At 46.3% G+C, this 23,688-nt stretch overlaps 2 pseudogenes; one reads left to right on the top strand and one right to left on the bottom strand.

The window, feature by feature from the left end:
• Nucleotides 1-2,494: 2,494 nt before the first annotated feature.
• On the bottom strand, nt 2,495-2,701 carry LOC142260673 (U2 spliceosomal RNA; annotated as a pseudogene).
• A 13,401-nt stretch (nt 2,702-16,102) lies between these two features.
• LOC142260677 (U2 spliceosomal RNA) lies at nt 16,103-16,309 on the top strand (annotated as a pseudogene).
• Nucleotides 16,310-23,688: the final 7,379 nt, after the last annotated feature.

Below are 23,688 nucleotides of genomic sequence, written 5' to 3'. Positions count from 1 at the left end.
GCTCCCCTACGCCTCCGCCTGCCCCACATGATAGCAGGGAGGAGGAACTGACTGTTCCCTCTGCCCCACTGCCTGTCACCACTGACACCGGACCCCGAAGGTCCACTCGCCCCAACCTAGGTAGACCCCCACTTAGGTACAGGGAAACTACTCTTTAAAAGGGGGGGCTTTATGTGTTGAGTGTACCAGTTTGAAAGTTTTAAATGATAAGTAAAGATGATCAACCAAAGAAGTTTACCTGATTGAACCGTGATTAAACCGGCCGTTGCCGGCAACTGTTGTCCCCGTAGGGACTGTGCAACCATTGCGTAAGGAACTGCTTACGGACAAGCCCGAGAACTTGCAGGGCAACCACAAACTTAGTGCAATGTAAATAAAAATGTTTGTTGGCTTGACACCGTTACCGCCTCCGGAGAGGCTGATTTGGGAGGATGGGCCTGGAGGAAAGGGATGGCCTAGGCCCGCCACTACCGTAACCGGTGGCGATCCTCCGGGGGTTCAGGGGTCCCCTTGGACGTGGGCCCCCTGAAAGAGACAGAACCCGCTCGGGCAACTTGGTGCTGGACTGGGGTCAAGGGGTGCTGCCCGCTTCTTAGGGGCAGCATCAGGGCCAGGTTGTTTGGGTGGGAGAAGAGCGGAAGCTGTACCGTTGTAAAATGTTTATGATGCTTTTACATGTTTTACCGTTTTATTCTTTTTCAGTTGTGAAAATAAAACCGCTGATGGACGGGCAGCCCGCGGACGGTCTGCATTTTACTATAGGGGAATGTGGCGCCCTGGACAAGCCAGGTCGTCACAGGTACTACACCAACACACTCTACACTCCGGCTAGGCACACCGAAGCTAAACACAAATCCTAGTTGCCTTCCTCCAGGGGCTGATGTCCACACCAGGGGGTGGGCCAGGCGGTTGATCCCACCCACCGAGGAGTTCACAGTCCTGGAGGCGGGAAAAGGAGTCAGATTAGAGATCAGTTTTGGAGTTAGAGAAGTGAAGAGGAAAGGAGACTGACCGTGTCCGGGTGTGTGGCCCGGGCACTCAGCAAGGTTGGCAGATGGTGGTGACCTTCTGCAGGAGAGGCTGATTGGAGTGAACCGTACGGACCGGGGATGGGCGGTGGCCCGCCGGTACCAGATCGGGGAGTGAAGAGAAGCCAGCACCATCCGGCAGGGCCTACGGACCCCGACCAGGCTAGGAGTCGCCGTAAAACCGGTCAAATCCGTTAGCGACAGGAACCTCCAGGGTTTCCCAGCAGTCAAGACCCGATTGAAGGCAACAGCTCACACCGTAGAGGGAAGCACAGTCACCGCCAAGGCTACAGTTCCCAGGGCCAGAGCCTGCGGGCAAAAGGGGCTCCCTCAGCATCCATCCAAGCTGGGGAGCGGGTTACCGGTGGGAAGCCCGCTAGATTTTGGGGGAATAAAAGGGGTCCAACACCACATCCCCACAGGTGCACACCCACCCATCAAAGAGAGCTATAAGCCAATACCACCTTCACATTGCCAGTGTACCAAGGACATGTTGAGCAACATGAAGGCGGCTGGGGTTATCCGTGACAGTTGTAGCCTTTGGGCAGCTCTGTTGATCCTGTTAAAAAAGAAGGACGGCACCACTCCCCGTATAGAGGAATCGCTAGCTGCATTGAGAACTGCAAATTATTTTTCTACCCTTGATCTCACTAGTCACTATTGGCAAGTGTCCGTTGCTGAGGCAGACCGGGAGAAGACCGCCTTCGCCACCCCTATGGGTCTCTGCGAGTTCAAAAGCATGCCCTTCGAGCTGTGCAATGCGCCAGGAACCTTCCAGAGGCTGATGGAATGCTGCTTGGGACAAGATTTTAGGGTGTATAAAAAGGGAGATTAGATCCCGTGATCCCAACGTATTGTTACACCTCTATAAATCACTTGTAAGGCTACATCTGGAATATGGGAACCAGTTTTGGGCTCCACATTTTAATAAGGACATTCAGAAGTTAGAGTCAGTTAAAAGGTGGGCAACTAGACTACTACAAGGAATGGAAGGCCTCCCATATGATGACAAGTTGAAAAAGTTATTAAGTGATTATTGGCTGCAATGGGGCTTTCTGGCTGGTGCCAGCCTCTCTTCTTAGCACACAGGAACCACAATCCCTACAGCATGCTTCAATGGATTCTCTCATCCCAGCCCAGTAAAACTACATATTTTACACAGTCATAAGCAGTTAAAAGGGATCTATTCTATTCAATTGCAAATGATCTAGATAAGACTGAGAATAAGATACTGCACGGGACATAGCAGAGTTGGTCAAGTTGAGTGGAGATGAGTTTGCTATTTGGCACAGCTTTTTGCATCAATAAAGCAAGTAAAAGGTGTGAAAGATAAAAAAAAGGGTGAAAGTGTGAAAAGTGAATTGGCCAAATTGAGGTGCATATAAAGTTTTTGCTTTCTTTCAATTCACTAATGGGGCTCATTTGAATCAGGTGAATTGAGTTCTGCTTTTGGAAACTGGGTTAAGAAGGGGTGCACCGGTCCTGGAGGTACTGCAATACCAGGTCAATGCGTGCAGTGGACAGAGCAAGATTTTTTCCATCTCCTTGTTCTAAAAATCCATTTAATATATGGTCCCCAGAGAGGGGACGTATCAGATATTAAACTGATAAGAACAGATTTAATTTTTTTTTTTTTCTGTTTATCAGTAGGACTTCAAAATAACAAAGGTGATCGCCTCCCGTTGCCTGGGAACCGTCCAGGCACAAGAGGGCTATGTGTCACCAGAAGGCGCACACACTTCCTCAAGGCCGGCAGACGTGCAATCCCAGGCACCTTCCAGTACCGACCAAGGTAGCGTCCTCCGAAACTACACTTGATCTTAGCCAAAAGGCCGAGAAGCTATAACCCGAATTGGTTACGGCCTTGAGTGGCACCCTGGCCTATACCGGACACATCTTAGGGAGAGGGAGACAAACCCACGCCTACAGAAGACATTTTGTCACCCAAGCCAACCCTTGAAAAGGCTGTTTTGCAGAGCAAAAACAAGAAGAATGGTGCTTTTTGCAGCCGCCGCCCACTGCAATGAATCTGAATAACTCCTCCTTTTGGACACAAGCACCTCCCCTCCCCCTTGCAGTCTTTCCAATTCATGATACAAAAAGACGGACGGACAGGACAGGACAGGACAGGCTGCCTGACTTTCCGTCACTGCCACCCTTTGCCATCCTTGCCCGTAGAAAGCCCTTTCATCATCCCCAAACCCTAATCTTTTCCCTTCCCTTCCCAGATGCGTCTCACTCCCTTTCATTAGGAAGTGAGCGCAGCCTTTTCTCCGTTCTGCACATGCGCGACGTTAAACACAAATGCGCAGGCGTGCGTTCCATTACCCTCACTGCATTCCACTCCCATACAGGAAGTGGGCGCAGCTATTACTACGGTCGCACATAAAAGAACCCACGGCCACCACTGCACATAGCTGACTCCACCACAGGACACCCACTTCTACACCAACGCAGGTAAGACAGGATCGGCACCTCTATGCTCCCGTTACAATCAGGCTCAGTCACCATGTGATAACGCTCTCAACTCTTTAGTTGCAGGCTCCCCTTGCATCACCTCCACTGGCTGTGCTGCCATTTCCTCTCCCACCTGGAAGGTATACTTTATTCCACTATTTTCCTGTTTCTCTCTTCCCCCTTTTCCCATAACCTACTTTTATCTGCATTTGTGGGGTATCTATATGCTATTTACATCATAGTTTTATTCATTAATAAGGAAGGGAAGAGTGCCCATGAGAGTGTTGAACTGCGGAGAGCAAGAGATTAAGCTGCTCCGATTTGCCACCATTGATAAGCTGTTCTCAGTAGATACACATGCTATCCAAACAGCAGCATCCACCATTGCTTCAGCCCACCCATTCAGTGACAGCTCACCAAGTCAGCCAGAGGAGTGGTGTAAGGAATTACACGTAGGCACTGACTCCACACCTTCACATCACAAGAAGGGGGTCTACAGGCTAGTGCAAGAATACGAGCAAGTCTTCAGCAAACATCCGCTAGACTTTTGAAGAATAAAAGGGGTCAAACACTACATCCCCACAAGTGCACACCCACCCATCAAAGAGAGATATAAGCCAAAACTACCTGCACATTACCAATGTACCAAGGACATGTTGAGCAACATGAAGGAGGCTGGGGTTATCCGTGACAGTTGTAGCCTCTGGGCAGCTCCGTTGGTCCTGTTAAAGAAGAAGGACAGCACCACTCCCCTGTATTGAGGAATAGCTAGCTGCATTGAGAACTGCAAATTATTTTTCTACCCTTGATCTCACTAGTCGCTATTGGCAAGTGTCCGTTGCTGAGGCAGACCGGGAGAAGACCGCCTTTGCCACCCCGATGGGTCTCTGCGAGTTCAAAAGCATGCCCTTCGAGCTGTGCAATTTGCCAGGAACCTTCCAGAGGCTGATGGAATGCTGCTTGGGACACCGAAACTTTGAAACGGTACTGCTATACCTTTATGATGTTATTGTTTATTCTAAAGCAAACAAGATTTTAGGGTGTATAAAAAGGGAGATTAGATCCGGTGATCCCAACGTATTGTTACCCCTCTATAAATCACTTGTAAGGCCACATCTGGAATATGGGGTAAAGTCCTGAGCAGGTTGATAACCATTGGTTTGAGCATGGTAGGGTGTAGTGCGCATCTTCCTGCATCGGTAAAAGCTGCAGAAGTCCTTGAAGATTTCCGCTTCAAAGGCTGTGCCTTGATCTGTGAGGACTCTCTCTGAGTAGCCATGAGGTCTGCATAAGTGTGCTTGGAAGACCTTCGCTGCAGCATGGGCCATTAGATCTTTGACTTGTACCACAACCATAAATCTCGAGTAGTTGTCTACCATCGTAAGTGCATACGTGAGCTCGCCTCGATATTCTGCAACAAAACTCCCTTTTTCGATTTCAGTTTCAGCAAACACTCCTCTTCCTGTAGAAAATATTTATCATTACCTAAGACAGTCATTCTAATGCATGACAATATTAAGGCAATTTAGTTAAAACTTGTTTTAACTCACCTTTAAGGGGATTGATGTATTTCATGGTCAATCCAGGTTTGTCAGTGATGGCACTGACATAATGTATGGCGTCTTTTTCGGGCGTTATCCTTTGCCTTTTCATTGTGAAAATCCAGTTGCCTATATCAAAGCAAATTCTACTACTTGTAAAGTATGCAGAAAATGAAATGTAGAACATATAACATCAACTGCTTAGGAACGCATCATAGGTTAGTACTTAAAAGGATATTGTCATGTTCTAGTCATAATGCAAGCTGGACATTTTTCATGTTACCCTGTAATCGCCGGCCTGTTCTAATGCTCACAAGCCAAGATATAGGCTCAGCTGCTAAGGCTTCCCTCTGCCTTCTGAATGAAACTTGAATATGTCTGGGTCACTGTGTATATAGCAGGTGCTCAGAAAAAATAGAAGTCAATTCAATAGAAATAGCTCTGGCACACTATAGTGATCAATAACGTAAGAAAAGAACTCTTGGAATGCTGAAAATTCTTTATTTGTGCAAAAGGATAATTCATCCAACGTTTCGACCTTGTTTTTAGGTCTTTATCAAGGATAAAGTTATCTAAGATCATAAAGGGTTACAAAACCATATAAACACGTAATTAGTACATAGTACAACATAACAGTACAATATATTGCTACTTGAGAGTACAATGGGTCAAATGACCATGATGCACATACAAAAAATTTTTCCAAAGCCATAGTGAAAACATTTGTACTGAGGAAAGAAAATTTCCACATGACCTATCTGGAGAAACATTCTGGATCAAACAACCAAAAATAGTCAAGCAGGTAAATACACACCTATATGGATAACAGGATGATATGTGTTCAATTGTATAGCGTCATTGCCATTAAGGTACAAATGGAAAACTTGCAATCCTATATAGTGAAGGAAATGAACACATATCATATCAAAGAACACAGGAACATGGGTGTGAGAAAAACCTCAATGTTTATACTTTGTTCTTTATAATGGTGTGAACATGTATATGTCTCAGTACCTTATGCACTTGAGAATTCTAGTGAGTAGATCATGAAAGCCTATTTCAGAACTGGAATCGGTAAATAATTGTAGGTGGAATCTAAATGAAAAGATGGTACAAGTGTTATCATGACACGTGGGCTATAACACAATGGACCGTGTGACAAAGAAGAAAGGAGAGAAAGAAGAGGAAGAAAATGCAACTACCTGTAACATTACGTGATAGTCACTGGTAAGTATCACTTGACAATTCAAGTGAAAAAGGATTCCTTTATTAAAGGGTTCTCAGTCGCCTCAGGATCATGAAATACTAGGGTAAATGATATGAGAATGGGTAAGAAGCACCACTAAAGGAAATATGAGATGCAGGACATATATCTATAAACCCCTGAACTACATGATAGAAATAAAAAGAAGAAAAAAGAAAAAAAAGAAGAAAGAAGAAGAACACATAGAATGCGGAAAGAGAATGGGTACAACTACCTGAGTTACTGCAGGGAGGCCCCTGGTTGGTATTGTGAGGGTTAGTGGAATTCCTTCACTGAAGGGTTCTCAGTTGCCTCAGGTTCGTGAAAAATGCTATAGACAAATAATGCCCGGAGAAAAGGGGTTCATATACAGCGAATAATGGTAATACAAGGTACATGTGTCACATGTAATAGTATATATATATATATTGTACTAAGCTCTACACCAGAAATAGAAAGTAGTCCCTCTGCCTTCTGTCTAGGTGCCCTGAGTTATGTCCTGTAAACTGTCACAGGGACCCAGACACACATGTGTAGTAGGGGAATATCCCTGCTGAGATGCCAGTGCTAGAGCACTCGTTTGCTGTGGAGTTGAACGCTATGTGAGCAGTTCTTACCTTCAATGAGCAGAAGTCTCTTTTTTCAGATTTCAATATCTCTGTGGGTATCTGGCAGAAATATGGAATACTCTTTACTGCTAGGACCCTGTACACCACTCCCACTAAAGGGGGCTTTACACGCTGCGACATCGCTAATGCGGAGTCGTTGGGGTCACGGAATTTGTGACGCACATCCGGCCGCATTAGCGATGTTGCTGCGTGTGACACCGATGAGCGATTTTGCATCGCTGCAAAAACGTGCAAAATCGCTCATCGGTGACATGGGTCTCCATTCTCGATTATCGTTACTGCAGCAGTAATGATGTAGTTCGTCGCTCCTGCGGCAGCACACATCGCTCCGTGTGACACCGCAGAAACGAGGAACCTCTCCTTACCTGCCTCCCAGCCGCTATGAGGAAGGAAGGAGGTGGGCGGGATGTTCCGGCCACTCATCTCCGCCCCTCCGCTGCTATTGGGCGGTCGCTCAGTGACGTCGCTGTGACGCCGCACGGACCGCCCCCTTAGAAAGGAGGCGGTTCGCCGGTCACAGCGACGTCGCCGGGCAGGTAAGTATGTGTGACGGGTCTGGTCGGTGTTGTGCAGCATGGGCAGCAATTTGCCCGTGTCGCGCAACAGATGGGGGCGGGTATCCACACTAGCGATATCGGGACCGATATCGCAGTGTGTAAAGTAGCCTTTAATAAACTGTGTAAAGGATTTTAAGTAAAAATCCACAATAAACCAGCGCTAGATGGGTTTTTATAATTTTATTAATAGACCACAAATAAAAAATTTTTTGCTATCCTTGTTTCAAGACAGAGTATTTGATAATATACAATACACTGATTATTACTAAAACCAAGGACCACATAAAACAAGGACCACATAAAATAAAAAATGAAAGTAATGAGAATAAAATTCTTTTGTATAACCAATTAACTTCGAGGTGATACAATATTCACATTGATTTAGTTTTACCAGTCTAATGTAATGCCCCGGCCGGTGGCATATATTTTGTTTGGTTAATAATTTAGACTTATACAATGAAAGATGTACTATACCACCCCTGGCTAACTTACAAGTTTTAAGTTGTACAATATAAGTTTGCGACGTTATATTCGCCCCCAGGGCCTGGGGGAATAAACCTCACAACAACTTGACCGCAAAAAACACCCCGGATTTCTCCGTTGATTAGGCTGGAACCGCTATGTACAGGATTGACCTGTTAGACTTCCAGAGCGGACGTTTTGAGGCCAGTGGCCGCGACTAGTGCTGGCTCTGGGGGAGATGTATGGTTACCGACATCCCTCTTTACAGAGCTTTTATAACACTTCACAAGGCCACAAACCAGCCGGTCCCGTATTCTCCCAAATGTACTTTCGAAATCAAGCAGTACGAAGCCACTGAAAGCACCAAGATGTTGGCTGCGGACAACAATAAGATCAGCGGTAACTACTCAGCCTCTCCAGCGGGCAGTCCAGACCGTATCCAGTGTCAGCTGACTGATTCCACACAGGAGGAAGTTGCTTGGCAGGTTAGCACCACACAAGGCTCCGATCTGCTTCCAAACGAGCAATGTAGAACCGCTGGAGGTACCAATGTATCCTGGTTGCAGACAAAGGAAATGTCAGCGGTAACCTCTCAACCTCTCCAGCAGGCAATCCGTACCGTGTCCAGTGGAAGCCGGTTGATTCCACATGAGGGAGAGATTACTTGGCAGGTTATCACCGCACAGGTGAGGTAGGCAAAAACAGAGTCCTGATCCGACACGCGTTTCGGGGGCGTGTAACGGCCCCCTTCCTCAAGGATAACTCAGCTGTTGCCTAGAGCACTATTTATGCATATATTTAATTGGTTATAATTTGCATAAAATTAAACAATGTTTAAATTCAACCAACATTCAATGACCACTACATATATCAATTTGTGAAAGACCGTTCATAATAGCCATATAATATAATTATGTGCAAAGGTTTTTCTAAAGGTTTTTCTAAAAAGACCTATATATAGCCTTGCTTGTATCATCATATACTGGGAAGACAATGTGTATATATGCATATGCTTTTTTTCAACAATAAATTTAACAAAAGGACATCATAAAGGTGTAATATAAATTTGCTATAATATGAAAAGCCCCTTATATCTACATCAACCTTGGGCAAGTGAAGCACCAGTATTGGGCCCGCTTCTTTTCAACATATTTATAAATGACCTTGTTGGGGGCATGCGGAGTAGAATTTCAATATTTGCAGATGATACTAAACTCTGCAGGGTAATCAATACAGAGGAGGATAATTTTATATTACAGGGAGATTTATGTAAATTGGAGGATTGGGCTGAGAAGTGGCAATTGAAGTTTAATGTAGATAAATGTAAGGTCATGCACTTGGGTAGAGGAAATAAAATTTATAATTATGTACTTAATTGTAGAGCACTGGGTAAAACAGACACAGAAAAAGACTTGGGTGTATGGGTGGATGGTAAACTTCACTTTAGTGGACAGTGTCAGGCAGCTGCTGCCAGGGCTAATAAAATAATGGGATGTATTAAAAGAGGTATAAGTGTTCATGAAAAAAATATAGTTCTACCTCTGTACAAGTCACTAGTGCGACCGCACTTAGAATACTGTGTACAATTCTGGTCACCGATATATAAGAAGGATATAGCTGAACTGGAGAGGGTGCAGAGAAGAGCGACCAAGATTATTAGAGGAATGGGTGGGCTGCAATACCAAGACAGGTTATTAAACTTGGGGTTATTTAGTTTGGAAAAACGAAGGCTTAGGGGGGATCTAATCACAATGTATAAATATATGAGGGGACAATACAGAGACCTTTCCAAAGATCTTTTTACACCTAGGCCTGCGACTGGAACACGGGGGCATCCGCTACGTCTTGAGGAAAGAAGGTTTAATCATAATCACAGACGAGGATTCTTTACTGTACGAGCAGTGAGACTATGGAACTCTCTGCCGCATGATGTTGTAATGAGTGATTCACTACTAACATTTAAGCAGAGCCTGGACGCCTTTCTTGAAAAATTTAATATTACCAGTTATGTATATTAGATTTTATGACAGGGTATTGATCCAGGGAACTAGTCTGATTGCCGGATGTGGAGTCAGGAAGGAAATTTTTCCCCATTGGAACTTGTTTGCCACATTGGGTTTTTTTTGCCTTCCTCTGGATCAACATGTTAGGCTACGGGTTGAACTAGATGGACTTAGAGTCTCCCTTCAACCTTAAAAACTATGATACTATGATACTATGATATGATACCAATTTTAATATATATTATGCATATATACACATATATCTCCATGACAATCGCTTTTTTTTTTTTTTTTTTTTTTTTCCTTCTCTCCGTATTATTATCAGTACCTATTACTCCTCTACCTATAAAAATATAAATTAATTAAAAGCAAACAGTTCTATATCATTATTGAGTCCATATGGTTTCAAGGTGTTCAATTCAAAAATCCATTGGCTTTCTGCTCGTGACATTTTTTTAATGAAATCGCCACCTCTCCAATCCTTAGTTATTTTTTGTACGCCCCATACTTGGGATCCTTTAAAGGACCCTCCATGTTTTAACACATAATGTCTGGATAGGGGGTGCTTAGTACATTTATTTTTAACACTTCTAATGTGCTCACCCACCCTTTTCCGTAGGGGTCTAATAGTTCTCCCAATGTATTTTTTCTGACAGGGACATTGAATGCAATATACTACTCCCTTTGATTGACATGTAATAAATTCTCTAATCATGACTTCTGACTGCCCCTGTAAGAAGGATTTCCGTGAAATATTTTTTGTATTCTTACATACTATACAGCTTTTGCATGGAAAAAAACCTTTCAGGCCAAATAATCCTCCCTTATTAGGTGCTGTAAGATTACGTATGGTGGGTGCCACTAAATTGCCAATATTGTTTGCCTTCCTATATATGAATATAACGTCGCAAACTTATATTGTACAACTTAAAACTTGTAAGTTAGCCAGGGGTGGTATAGTACATCTTTCATTGTATAAGTCTAAATTATTAACCAAACAAAATATATGCCACCGGCCGGGGCATTACATTAGACTGGTAAAACTAAATCAATGTGAATATTGTATCACCTCGAAGTTAATTGGTTATACAAAAGAATTTTATTCTCATTACTTTCATTTTTTATTTTATGTGGTCCTTGTTTTATGTGGTCCTTGGTTTTAGTAATAATCAGTGTATTGTATATTATCAAATACTCTGTCTTGAAACAAGGATAGCAAAAAATTTTTTATTTGTGGTCTATTAATAAAATTATAAAAACCCATCTAGCGCTGGTTTATTGTGGATTTTTACTTAAAATCCTTTACACAGTTTATTAAAGGCTACTTTACACACTGCGATATCGGTCCCGATATCGCTAGTGTGGATACCCGCCCCCATCTGTTGCGCGACACGGGCAAATCGCTGCCCATGCTGCACAACACCGACCAGACCCGTCACACATACTTACCTGCCCGGCGACGTCGCTGTGACCGGCGAACCGCCTCCTTTCTAAGGGGGCGGTCCGTGCGGCGTCACAGCGACGTCACTGAGCGACCGCCCAATAGCAGCGGAGGGGCGGAGATGAGTGGCCGGAACATCCCGCCCACCTCCTTCCTTCCTCATAGCGGCTGGGAGGCAGGTAAGGAGAGGTTCCTCGTTTCTGCGGTGTCACACGGAGCGATGTGTGCTGCCGCAGGAGCGACGAACTACATCGTTACTGCTGCAGTAACGATAATCGAGAATGGAGACCCATGTCACCGATGAGCGATTTTGCACGTTTTTGCAGCGATGCAAAATCGCTCATCGGTGTCACACGCAGCAACATCGCTAATGCGGCCGGATGTGCGTCACAAATTCCGTGACCCCAACGACTCCGCATTAGCGATGTCGCAGCGTGTAAAGCCCCCTTTAGTGGGAGTGGTGTACAGGGTCTTAGCAGTAAAGAGTATTCCATATTTCTGCCAGATACCCACAGAGATATTGAAATCTGAAAAAAGAGACTTCTGCTCATTGAAGGTAAGAACTGCTCACATAGCGTTCAACTCCACAGCAAACGAGTGCTCTAGCACTGGCATCTCAGCAGGGATATTCCCCTACTACACATGTGTGTCTGGGTCCCTGTGACAGTTTACAGGACATAACTCAGGGCACCTAGACAGAAGGCAGAGGGACTACTTTCTATTTCTGGTGTAGAGCTTAGTACAATATATATATATATACTATTACATGTGACACATGTACCTTGTATTACCATTATTCGCTGTATATGAACCCCTTTTCTCCGGGCATTATTTGTCTATAGCATTTTTCACGAACCTGAGGCAACTGAGAACCCTTCAGTGAAGGAATTCCACTAACCCTCACAATACCAACCAGGGGCCTCCCTGCAGTAACTCAGGTAGTTGTACCCATTCTCTTTCCGCATTCTATGTGTTCTTCTTCTTTCTTCTTTTTTTTCTTTTTTCTTCTTTTTATTTCTATCATGTAGTTCAGGGGTTTATAGATATATGTCCTGCATCTCATATTTCCTTTAGTGGTGCTTCTTACCCATTCTCATATCATTTACCCTAGTATTTCATGATCCTGAGGCGACTGAGAACCCTTTAATAAAGGAATCCTTTTTCACTTGAATTGTCAAGTGATACTTACCAGTGACTATCACGTAATGTTACAGGTAGTTGCATTTTCTTCCTCTTCTTTCTCTCCTTTCTTCTTTGTCACACGGTCCATTGTGTTATAGCCCACGTGTCATGATAACACTTGTACCATCTTTTCATTTAGATTCCACCTACAATTATTTACCGATTCCAGTTCTGAAATAGGCTTTCATGATCTACTCACTAGAATTCTCAAGTGCATAAGGTACTGAGACATATACATGTTCACACCATTATAAAGAACAAAGTATAAACATTGAGGTTTTTCTCACACCCATGTTCCTGTGTTCTTTGATATGATATGTGTTCATTTCCTTCACTATATAGGATTGCAAGTTTTCCATTTGTACCTTAATGGCAATGACGCTATACAATTGAACACATATCATCCTGTTATCCATATAGGTGTGTATTTACCTGCTTGACTATTTTTGGTTGTTTGATCCAGAATGTTTCTCCAGATAGGTCATGTGGAAATTTTCTTTCCTCAGTACAAATGTTTTCACTATGGCTTTGGAAAAATTTTTTGTATGTGCATCATGGTCATTTGACCCATTGTACTCTCAAGTAGCAATATATTGTACTGTTATGTTGTACTATGTACTAATTACGTGTTTATATGGTTTTGTAACCCTTTATGATCTTAGATAACTTTATCCTTGATAAAGACCTAAAAACAAGGTCGAAACGTTGGATGAATTATCCTTTTGCACAAATAAAGAATTTTCAGCATTCCAAGAGTTCTTTTCTTACGTTATTGATCACTATAGTGTGCCAGAGCTATTTCTATTGAATTGACTCTTATTTTTTCTGAGCACCTGCTATATACACAGTGACCCAGACATATTCAAGTTTCATTCAGAAGGCAGAGGGAAGCCTTAGCAGCTGAGCCTATATCTTGGCTTGTGAGCATTAGAACAGGCCGGCGATTACAGGGTAACATGAAAAATGTCCAGCTTGCATTATGACTAGAACATGACAATATCCTTTTAAGTACTAACCTATGATGCGTTCCTAAGCAGTTGATGTTATATGTTCTACATTTCATTTTCTGCATACTTTACAAGTAGTAGAATTTGCTTTGATATAGGCAACTGGATTTTCACAATGAAAAGGCAAAGGATAACGCCCGAAAAAGACGCCATACATTATGTCAGTGCCATCACTGACAAACCTGGATTGACCATGAAATACATCAATCCCCTTAAAGGTGAGTTAAAACAAGTTTTAACTAAATTGCCTTAATATTGTCATGCATTAGAATGACTGTCTTAGGTAATGATAAATATTTTCTACAGGAAGAGGAGTGTTTGCTGAAACTGAAATCGAAAAAGGGAGTTTTGTTGCAGAATATCGAGGCGAGCTCACGTATGCACTTACGATGGTAGACAACTACTCGAGATTTATGGTTGTGGTACAAGTCAAAGATCTAATGGCCCATACTGCAGCGAAGGTCTTCCAAGCACACTTATGCAGACCTCATGGCTACTCAGAGAGAGTCCTCACAGATCAAGGCACAGCCTTTGAAGCGGAAATCTTCAAGGACTTCTGCAGCTTTTACCGATGCAGGAAGATGCGCACTACACCCTACCATGCTCAAACCAATGGTTATCAACCTGCTCAGGACTTTACCCCATATTCCAGATGTGGCCTTACAAGTCATTTATAGAGGGGTAACAATACGTTGGGATCACCGGATCTAATCTCCCTTTTTATACACCCTAAAATCTTGTTTGCTTTAGAATAAACAATAACATCATAAAGGTATAGCAGTACCGTTTCAAAGTTTCGGTGTCCCAAGCAGCATTCCATCAGCCTCTGGAAGGTTCCTGGCAAATTGCACAGCTCGAAGGGCATGCTTTTGAACTCGCAGAGACCCATCGGGGTGGCAAAGGCGGTCTTCTCCCGGTCTGCCTCAGCAACGGACACTTGCCAATAGCGACTAGTGAGATCAAGGGTAGAAAAATAATTTGCAGTTCTCAATGCAGCTAGCTATTCCTCAATACAGGGGAGTGGTGCTGTCCTTCTTCTTTAACAGGACCAACGGAGCTGCCCAGAGGCTACAACTGTCACGGATAACCCCAGCCTCCTTCATGTTGCTCAACATGTCCTTGGTACACTGGTAATGTGCAGGTAGTTTTGGCTTATATCTCTCTTTGATGGGTGGGTGTGCACTTGTGGGGATGTAGTGTTTGACCCCTTTTATTCTTCAAAAGTCTAGCGGATGTTTGCTGAAGACTTGCTCGTATTCTTGCACTAGCCTGTAGACCCCCTTCTTGTGATGTGAAGGTGTGGAGTCAGTGCCTACGTGCAATTCCTTACACCACTCCTCTGGCTGACTTGGTGAGCTGTCACTGAATGGGTGGGCTGAAGCAATGGTGGATGCTGCTGTTTGGATAGCATGTGTATCTACTGAGAACAGCTTATCAATGGTGGCAAATCGGAGCAGCTTAATCTCTTGCTCTCCGCAGTTCAACACTCTCATGGGCACTCTTCCCTTCCATATTAATGAATAAAACTATGATGTAAATAGCATATAGATACCCCACAAATGCAGATAAAAGTAGGTTATGGGAAAAGGGGGAAGAGAGAAACAGGAAAATAGTGGAATAAAGTATACCTTCCAGGTGGGAGAGGAAATGGCAGCACAGCCAGTGGAGGTGAAGCAAGGGGAGCCTGCAACTAAAGAGTTGAGAGCGTTATCACATGGTGACTGAGCCTGATTGTAACGGGAGCATAGAGGTGCCGATCCTGTCTTACCTGCGTTGGTGTAGAAGTGGGTGTCCTGTGGTGGAGTCAGCTATGTGCAGTGGTGGCCGTGGGTTCTTTTATGTGCGACCGTAGTAATAGCTGCGCCCACTTCCTGTATGGGAGTGGAATGCAGTGAGGGTAATGGAACGCACGCCTGCGCATTTGTGTTTAACGTCGCGCATGTGCAGAACGGAGAAAAGGCTGCGCTCACTTCCTAATGAAAGGGAGTGAGACGCATCTGGGAAGGGAAGGGAAAAGATTAGGGTTTGGGGATGATGAAAGGGCTTTCTACGGGCAAGGATGGCAAAGGGTGGCAGTGACGGAAAGTCAGGCAGCCTGTCCTGTCCTGTCCTGTCCGTCCGTCTTTTTGTATCATGAATTGGAAAGACTGCAAGGGGGAGGGGAGGTGCTTGTGTCCAAAAGGAGGAGTTATTCAGATTCATTGCAGTGGGCGGCGGCTGCAAAAAGCACCATTCTTCTTGTTTTTGCTCTGCAAAACAGCCTTTTCAAGGGTTGGCTTGGGTGACAAAATGTCTTCTGTAGGCGTGGGTTTGTCTCCCTCTCCCTAAGATGTGTCCGGTATAGGCCAGGGTGCCACTCAAGGCCGTAACCAATTCGGGTTATAGCTTCTCGGCCTTTTGGCTAAGATCAAGTGTAGTTTCGGAGGACGCTACCTTGGTCGGTACTGGAAGGTGCCTGGGATTGCACGTCTGCCGGCCTTGAGGAAGTGTGTGCGCCTTCTGGTGACACATAGCCCTCTTGTGCCTGGACGGTTCCCAGGCAACGGGAGGCGATCACCTTTGTTATTTTGAAGTCCTACTGATAAACAGAAAAAAAAAAAAATTAAATCTGTTCTTATCAGTTTAATATCTGATACGTCCCCTCTCTGGGGACCATATATTAAATGGATTTTTAGAACAAGGAGATGGAAAAAATCTTGCTCTGTCCACTCCACGCATTGACCTGGTATTGCAGTACCTCCAGGACCGGTGCACCCCTTCTTAACCCAGTTTCCAAAAGCAGAACTCAATTCACCTGATTCAAATGAGCCCCATTAGTGAATTGAAAGAAAGCAAAAACTTTATATGCACCTCAATTTGGCCAATTCACTTTTCACACTTTCACCCTTTTTTTTATCTTTCACACCTTTTACTTGCTTTATTGATGCAAAAAGCTGTGCCAAATAGCAAACTCATCTCCACTCAACTTGACCAACTCTGCTATGTCCCGTGCAGTATCTTATTCTCAGTCTTATCTAGATCATTTGCAATTGAATAGAATAGATCCCTTTTGGCTGCTTATGACTGTGTAAAATATGTAGTTTTACTGGGCTGGGATGAGAGAATCCATTGAAGCATGGTGTAGGGATTGTGGTTCCTGTGTGCTAAGAAGAGAGGCTGGCACCAGCCAGAAAGCCCCATTGCAGCCAATAATCACTTAATAACTTTTTCAACTTGTCATCATATGGGAGGCCTTCCATTCCTTGTAGTAGTCTAGTTGCCCACCTTTGAACTGACTCTAACTTCTGAATGTCCTTTTTAAAATGTGGAGCCCAAAACTGGTTCCCATATTCCAGATGTAGCCTTACAAGTGATTTATAGAGGTGTAACAATACGTTGGGATCACGGGATCTAATCTCCCTTTTTATACACCCTAAAATCTTGTCCCAAGCAGCATTCCATCAGCCTCTGGAAGGTTCCTGGCGCATTGCACAGCTCGAAGGGCATGCTTTTGAACTCGCAGAGACCCATAGGGGTGGCGAAGGCGGTCTTCTCCCGGTCTGCCTCAGCAACGGACACTTGCCAATAGTGACTAGTGAGATCAAGGGTAGAAAAATAATTTGCAGTTCTCAATGCAGCTAGCGATTCCTCAATACGGGGAGTGGTGCCGTCCTTCTTTTTTAACAGGATCAACAGAGCTGCCCAAAGGCTACAACTGTCACGGATAACCCCAGCCGCCTTCATGTTGCTCAACATGTCCTTGGTACACTGGCAATGTGAAGGTGGTATTGGCTTATAGCTCTCTTTGATGGGTGGGTGTGCACCTGTGGGGATGTGGTGTTGGACCCCTTTTATTCCCCCAAAATCTAGCGGGCTTCCCACCGGTAACCCGCTCCCCAGCTTGGATGGATGCTGAGGGAGCCCCTTTTGCCCGCAGGCTCTGGCCCTGGGAACTGTAGCCTTGGCGGTGACTGTGCTTCCCTCTACGGTGTGAGCTGTTGCCTTCAATCGGGTCTTGACTGCTGGGAAACCCTGGAGGTTCCTGTCGCTAACGGATTTGACCGGTTTTACGGCGACTCCTAGCCTGGTCGGGGTCCGTAGGCCCTGCCGGATGGTGCTGGCTTCTCTTCACTCCCCGATCTGGTACCGGCGGGCCACCGCCCATCCCCGGTCCGTACGGTTCACTCCAATCAGCCTCTCCTGCAGAAGGTCACCACCGTCTGCCAACCTTGCTGAGTGCCCGGGCCACACACCCGGACACGGTCAGTCTCCTCTCCTCTTCACTTCTCTAACTCCAAAACTGATCTCTAATCTGACTCCTTTTCCCGCCTCCAGGACTGTGAACTCCTCGGTGGGTGGGATCAACCGCCTGGCCCACCCCCTGGTGTGGACATCAGCCCCTGGAGGAAGGCAACTAGGATTTGTGTTTAGCTTCGGTGTGCCTAGCCGGAGTGTAGAGTGTGTTGGTGTAGTACCTGTGACGACCTGGCTTGTCCAGGGCGCCACATTCCCCTATAGTCAAATGCAGACCGTCCGCGGGCTGCCCGTCCATCACCGGTTTTATTTTCACAACTGAAAAAGAATAAAACGGTAAAACATGTAAAAGCATCATAAACATTTTACAACGGTACAGCTTCCGCTCTTCTCCCACCCAAACAACCTGGCCCTGATGCTGCCCCTAAGAAGCGGGCAGCACCCCTTGACCCCAGTCCAGCACCAAGTTGCCCGAGCGGGTTCTGTCTCTTTCAGGGGGCCCACGTCCAAGGGGACCCCTGAACCCCCGGAGGATCGCCACCGGTTACGGTAGTGGCGGGCCTAGGCCATCCCTTTCCTCCAGGCCCATCCTCCCAAATCAGCCTCTCCGGAGGCGGTAACGGTGTCAAGCCAACAAACATTTTTATTTACATTGCACTAAGTTTGTGGTTGCCCTGCAAGTTCTCGGGCTTGTCCGTAAGCAGTTCCTTACGCAATGGTTGCACAGTCCCTACGGGGACAACAGTTGCCGGCAACGGCCGGTTTAATCACGGTTCAATCAGGTAAACTTCTTTGGTTGATCATCTTTACTTATCATTTAAAACTTTCAAACTGGTACACTCAACACATAAAGCCCCCCCCCTTTTAAAGAGTAGTTTCCCTGTACCTAAGTGGGGGTCTACCTAGGTTGGGGCGAGTGGACCTTCGGGGTCCGGTGTCAGTGGTGACAGGCAGTGGGGCAGAGGGAACAGTCAGTTCCTCCTCCCTGCTATCATGTGGGGCAGGCGGAGGCGTAGGGGAGCTGGGTACAGGTACATCCCTGGGCACTGGCTCGCGGTTAACCGTTTCCATCATTTCTTCATCCACGGGTTGTGGGAACAGTATCACTGGAAGGATCACCGCACCGTTCTGTGTAGGCCAGTCTGCTGGAAAATCACCCATCATGGTGTGGATTACCTCTTTTTCCTTCTCCACTGGACTGGGAACTGGAGCCTCATCCGCTACTCTCAATGCTGGTGGGCACTTCTTCAGGTGGTCTCGGGAAACCGTGGCCAAAGTCCCCCCCTGGTCACGGCTGATCTGGTAGGCCTTCTCATTCTCCCATCCTGTGGGCTGGACTACATACGGGGTTTTTTCCCATTGATCATCCAGCTTGTGGGCCCTTCTTTTCCGCTTCAGCACTACATCCCCAGGTTGGAAGGAACCGGCAGGCGCCTTCTTGTTGAAGCACTGCTCCTGTTGTCCCCGACTCCGGCACAAGTTCTTTTCAACATACTCCTGGACCTGTCGGTACTGTGTCCTCCGCCGAGTGTCCCATTCAGCTGTCGACAGGAGTGCTTCTGAAGCTTCCAAGCCCATTTCCAGATCCACTGGTAGCCGGCCGGGACGAGCTCTCATCAGGTATGCTGGAGTGCATTTCGTAGAGCTGGAAGGGATGTTGTTGTACATATCGACCAGGTCAGGTAGCTTCTCCAGCCACAGGTTCCGCTCTTCCAGTGGTAACGTCTTGAGGAGGCCCAGGACCAAGTGGTTCATCTTTTCACAAATGCCATTGGTTTGGGCGTGGTAAGGCGTGGTCCGGATTTTCTTGCAGCCGTACAACTGGCAGAATTCCTGGAATACCTCTGCTTCAAAGGCCGGACCCTGGTCGGTAAGCACCCTCTCCGGGTACCAATGCGGTCAACAGAAATAAGCCTGGAAAGCCTTAGCAGCGGTGCGGCCGGTTAAGTCCTTAACTGGGACAACCACCAGGAACCTCGAGTAGTGGTCTACGATGGTCAGAGCGTAGGTGTACCCACTTCGGCTGGGGGTGAGCTTTACATGGTCAAGGGCAACCAGCTCCAGCGGTTGGTGTGTAATGATCGGGTGTAGGGGTGCCTTCTGGCTGGCCTCGTCCTTCCTTCTCAATGCGCAAGGGCCACATTCTCGGCACCAGGCCTCCACAGATTCCCGCATTCCACTCCAATAGAACCGCTCTCTTAACAACATCTCTAGCTTCTTCCACCCGAAGTGCACTGCACCATCATGGTATGCTTGCAGGACGGTGGGCACGTTAGCCTGGGGAATCACCAGCTGGCGGATCTTCTCGTGAGTCTTTGGATTAATCAGCTCGCGATACAACTTCCCCTGGTGTAGGTATAGCCGGGTCCATTCTTGCCACAGACGTTGGGCTTCGGCAGGGGCAGCAGGGTCTATCCCAGCAGAACCCTGTTCCACTAGAGTCTTGACCAGGCGGACAGCAGGTGCCTGGTCCTGAGCTTCCTGCCAGTCCTGTCGGGGCAGCGGATCCAGGTTCACCCGTTGTTGGTAGACGTGCACCTTCTCAGTGAATGGCCGGTGAAATGCAGGCAACTCGATCTCTTCGAGGTCATCATCCTCTGGACCCTCTTCCGACAGGTGGGGCATCCGGGAGAGTGCATTGGCATTGACGTTGGTACGGCCGGCCCGGTACTTGATGGTGAAATCGTAGTTGGCTAACCTGGTCACCCACCGCTGCTCCAACGCGCCCAGCTTGGCCGTATCTAGATGGGTCAGCAGGTTATTGTCTGTGTACGCGGTGAACTTGGCTGCTGCCAGGTAATGGCGGAACCGCTCGGTGATAGCCCACACCAGTGCCAAGAGCTCAAGCTTGAAGGAGATGTAGTTCTCAGGGTTCCTCTCAGTCGGTCGGAGTTTTCGGCTAGCATAAGCTATTACCTTTTCCCTTCTGTCTTGGACCTGGGATAGAACAGCCCCCAAGCCCACATTGCTGGCGTCGGTGTAGAGGATGAATGGGCGGCTGTAGTCAGGGTACGCTAGGATTTCCTCTCCGGTCAGGGCTGTTCTCAGCTGGCGGAAGGATTCCTCATGCTTTTCTTCCCACACCAATGGGGCTACTAGGGATCTACCACCCTTGGTCTGTCCTACGAGGAGGTCTTGCATGGGGGCAGCCATCTTTGTGTACCCCTTAATGAAGCGACGGTAATATCCCACCAGGCCCAGAAACTGCCTCACTTCCCTCACTGTGGTCGGTCTCGGCCAGTCTTGGATGGCGGTGATCTTCTCGGGGTTGGGGGCGACACCTTCCGCACCAACCACATGTCCTAGGTACTGCACTCTGGGTTTCAGCAGATGACACTTTGAGGGCTTCAGCTTCATCCCATACTTGGCAAGGGACGCGAACACCTCGGCTAGGTGCTCCAGGTGGGCTTCATACGTCTGTGAGTACACAATCACATCATCCAAGTACAGCAAAACGGTCCCATAGGCAGTCTTCTCTCGGTCTTCCGGTGCCACGGCCACCTGCCAGTACCCGCTGGTGAGGTCAAGGGTGGAGAAGTAGTTAGCGGTTCTCAGCGAGGCCAGGGACTCTTTGATGCGGGGCAGAGGGTAAGCATCCTTATGCGTTATCTGGTTAATCTTCCGGTAATCCACACACATCCGCATGGTGCCATCCTTCTTCTTAACCAGCACCAACGGAGCGGCCCAGGGACTACAGCTGTCCCTAATAACCCCTGCCTCCTTCATGTTCCTCAACATGTCTTTGGCGCATTGGTAGTGCGCAGGGGGAATAGGCCTGTATCTCTCTTTAATAGGGGAGTGTGTACCGGTAGGGATGTGGTGTTGAACCCCTTTAATCTGCCCAAAATCTAGAGGGTGCTTGCTAAAAACCCGCTCATACTCCTGTACCACCTGGTATACCCCTTCCTTGTGGTGTATGGGGGTATCATCAGTGCCGACATGTAGCTCTCGATACCACTCGCCTAACTCCCCCAGGGATGAGTGGGAACCGGCAGCAGGCGGTGTGACCGGGGGAACGGCTTCATGGATCGTGTGGGGATCTAGAGTGAGCAATTTGGCAAGGGTAGCGTACCGGGTGGTGCATGAATGCACACATATTGGTTTTATAATCTTATTGTATTACTTTATATTCTTATTTCATTTGTGCATATCTCCACCATAATCCTGGCTACGAAATATAGCTTTTTTTGGGGTACACAGGTAGTAAGGTCTTCTTTCTATTTCTTTAGGGGTGATATAGCCTGGTGGAACTCTAGACCTCTAACATTATATATGCACCCTTTTTCTTTATGGTTCTTGGACACCTTATAACATTCTTCCATACATATATATCTTTCTCATAAATTATAAATAATTAGGCATTTTTATATATTTTATTTACATTTTCATAAATAACTTTTTACAAAGCATGGGGGACATTCTCACATACATATAATTTTCATGTACGCATTCTGAAAATTTACGCATAAACCGTACACACTCCTTTTTGTAACAATTTCTATAACTCATTCGCTGAACTCTCATCCCGGATATTCATTCTTACACCGAATTTCCTGTTATAACACAACATTCATGATTTTTATTCAATTTATTTTTATTTTTTAGGTTTATTAGTAGTGATGAGCGAGTACTAAAAAGCTCGGGTGCTCGAAGCTCGGGCCGAGCCTCCCAAGATACTCGTGTACTCGGCCCGAGCACCGAGCCCAATGTTATCCTATGGGAGACCCGAGTATTTTTGTGAAATGACCACCGGCAGCATGTAGAAACCCTAAAAATGGCACAAAAGTCTCCGAAGAGTGCTCAAATGACATGGCAACAGCATGGGGAAGACCCCTTGAAGCATTTATCACTCAAAAGTCACAGCTGTGAATAATTTTGTCCGCGTTTTACGCCATTTTTACGGACTCACCAGAAAACCTTCCAAAATGACACCAAAATGATTTTTCATAGCGGAAATGTTAAGGGCACATACCCAATAGTGAGATAGAGCTAATGTATGTTACTTTTTGAGATCAATACATGAAAGATTTTACGTAAAACATTGTGTGGCACTCCGATGTCCCTGAGAAGAGACGTACATAAAGGCCTCTGAGTCTAATGTGCCCATTTTGAGGAACTGAGTCTTTGTAGTATTTTCCTTTGCCAGGGCAGTCCAAAATTGTGAGGTTCACCAATGCCCCTGCATACAGACGTGCATGATGGCCTGTAAACCTGAAGTGCCCATTATAAGGAAGTGGGTCTATTGTAGTATAGCCCTTAGGCAGGGCAGCCAAAAATTGGGAGGCTCCACGTTGTCCCTGGATAGAGACGTGCATGAGGGCCTCAAAACATTAAGTGTCCAGTGTCAGGAAGTGGGTGTATTATAGTATAGCCCTTAGGCAGGGCAGCCAAAAATTGGGAGGCTCCACGTTGTCCCTGGATAGAGACGTGCATGAGGGCCTGTAAACCTGAAGTGCCCATTGGAAGGAAGTGGGTCTTTTGTAGTATAGCCCTTTGGCAGGGCAGCCAAAAATTGGGAGGCTCCACGTTGTCCCTGGATAGAGACGTGCATGAGGGCCTGTAAACCTGAAGTGCCCATTGGAAGGAAGTGGGTCTTTTGTAGTATAGCCCTTTGGCAGGGCAGCCAAAAATTGGGAGGCTCCACGTTGTCCCTGGATAGAGACATGCATGAGGGCCTCAAAACATTAAGTGTCCATTGTCAGGAAGTGGGTGTATTATAGTATAGCCCTTAGGCAGGGCAGCCAAAAATTGGGAGGCTCCACGTTGTCCCTGGATAGAGACGTGCATGAGGGCCTGTAAACCTGAAGTGCCCATTGGAAGGAAGTGGGTCTTTTGTAGTATAGCCCTTTGGCAGGGCAGCCAAAAATTGGGAGGCTCCACGTTGTCCCTGGATAGAGACGTGCAT

The sequence above is a fragment of the Anomaloglossus baeobatrachus genome, unplaced genomic scaffold (assembly GCF_048569485.1).
Source record: "Anomaloglossus baeobatrachus isolate aAnoBae1 unplaced genomic scaffold, aAnoBae1.hap1 Scaffold_158, whole genome shotgun sequence".
Lineage (NCBI taxonomy): Eukaryota > Metazoa > Chordata > Amphibia > Anura > Aromobatidae > Anomaloglossus > Anomaloglossus baeobatrachus.
The sequence above is the reverse complement of the archived record's forward strand: the minus strand, read 5'-3'. Positions and strand labels throughout refer to the sequence as shown.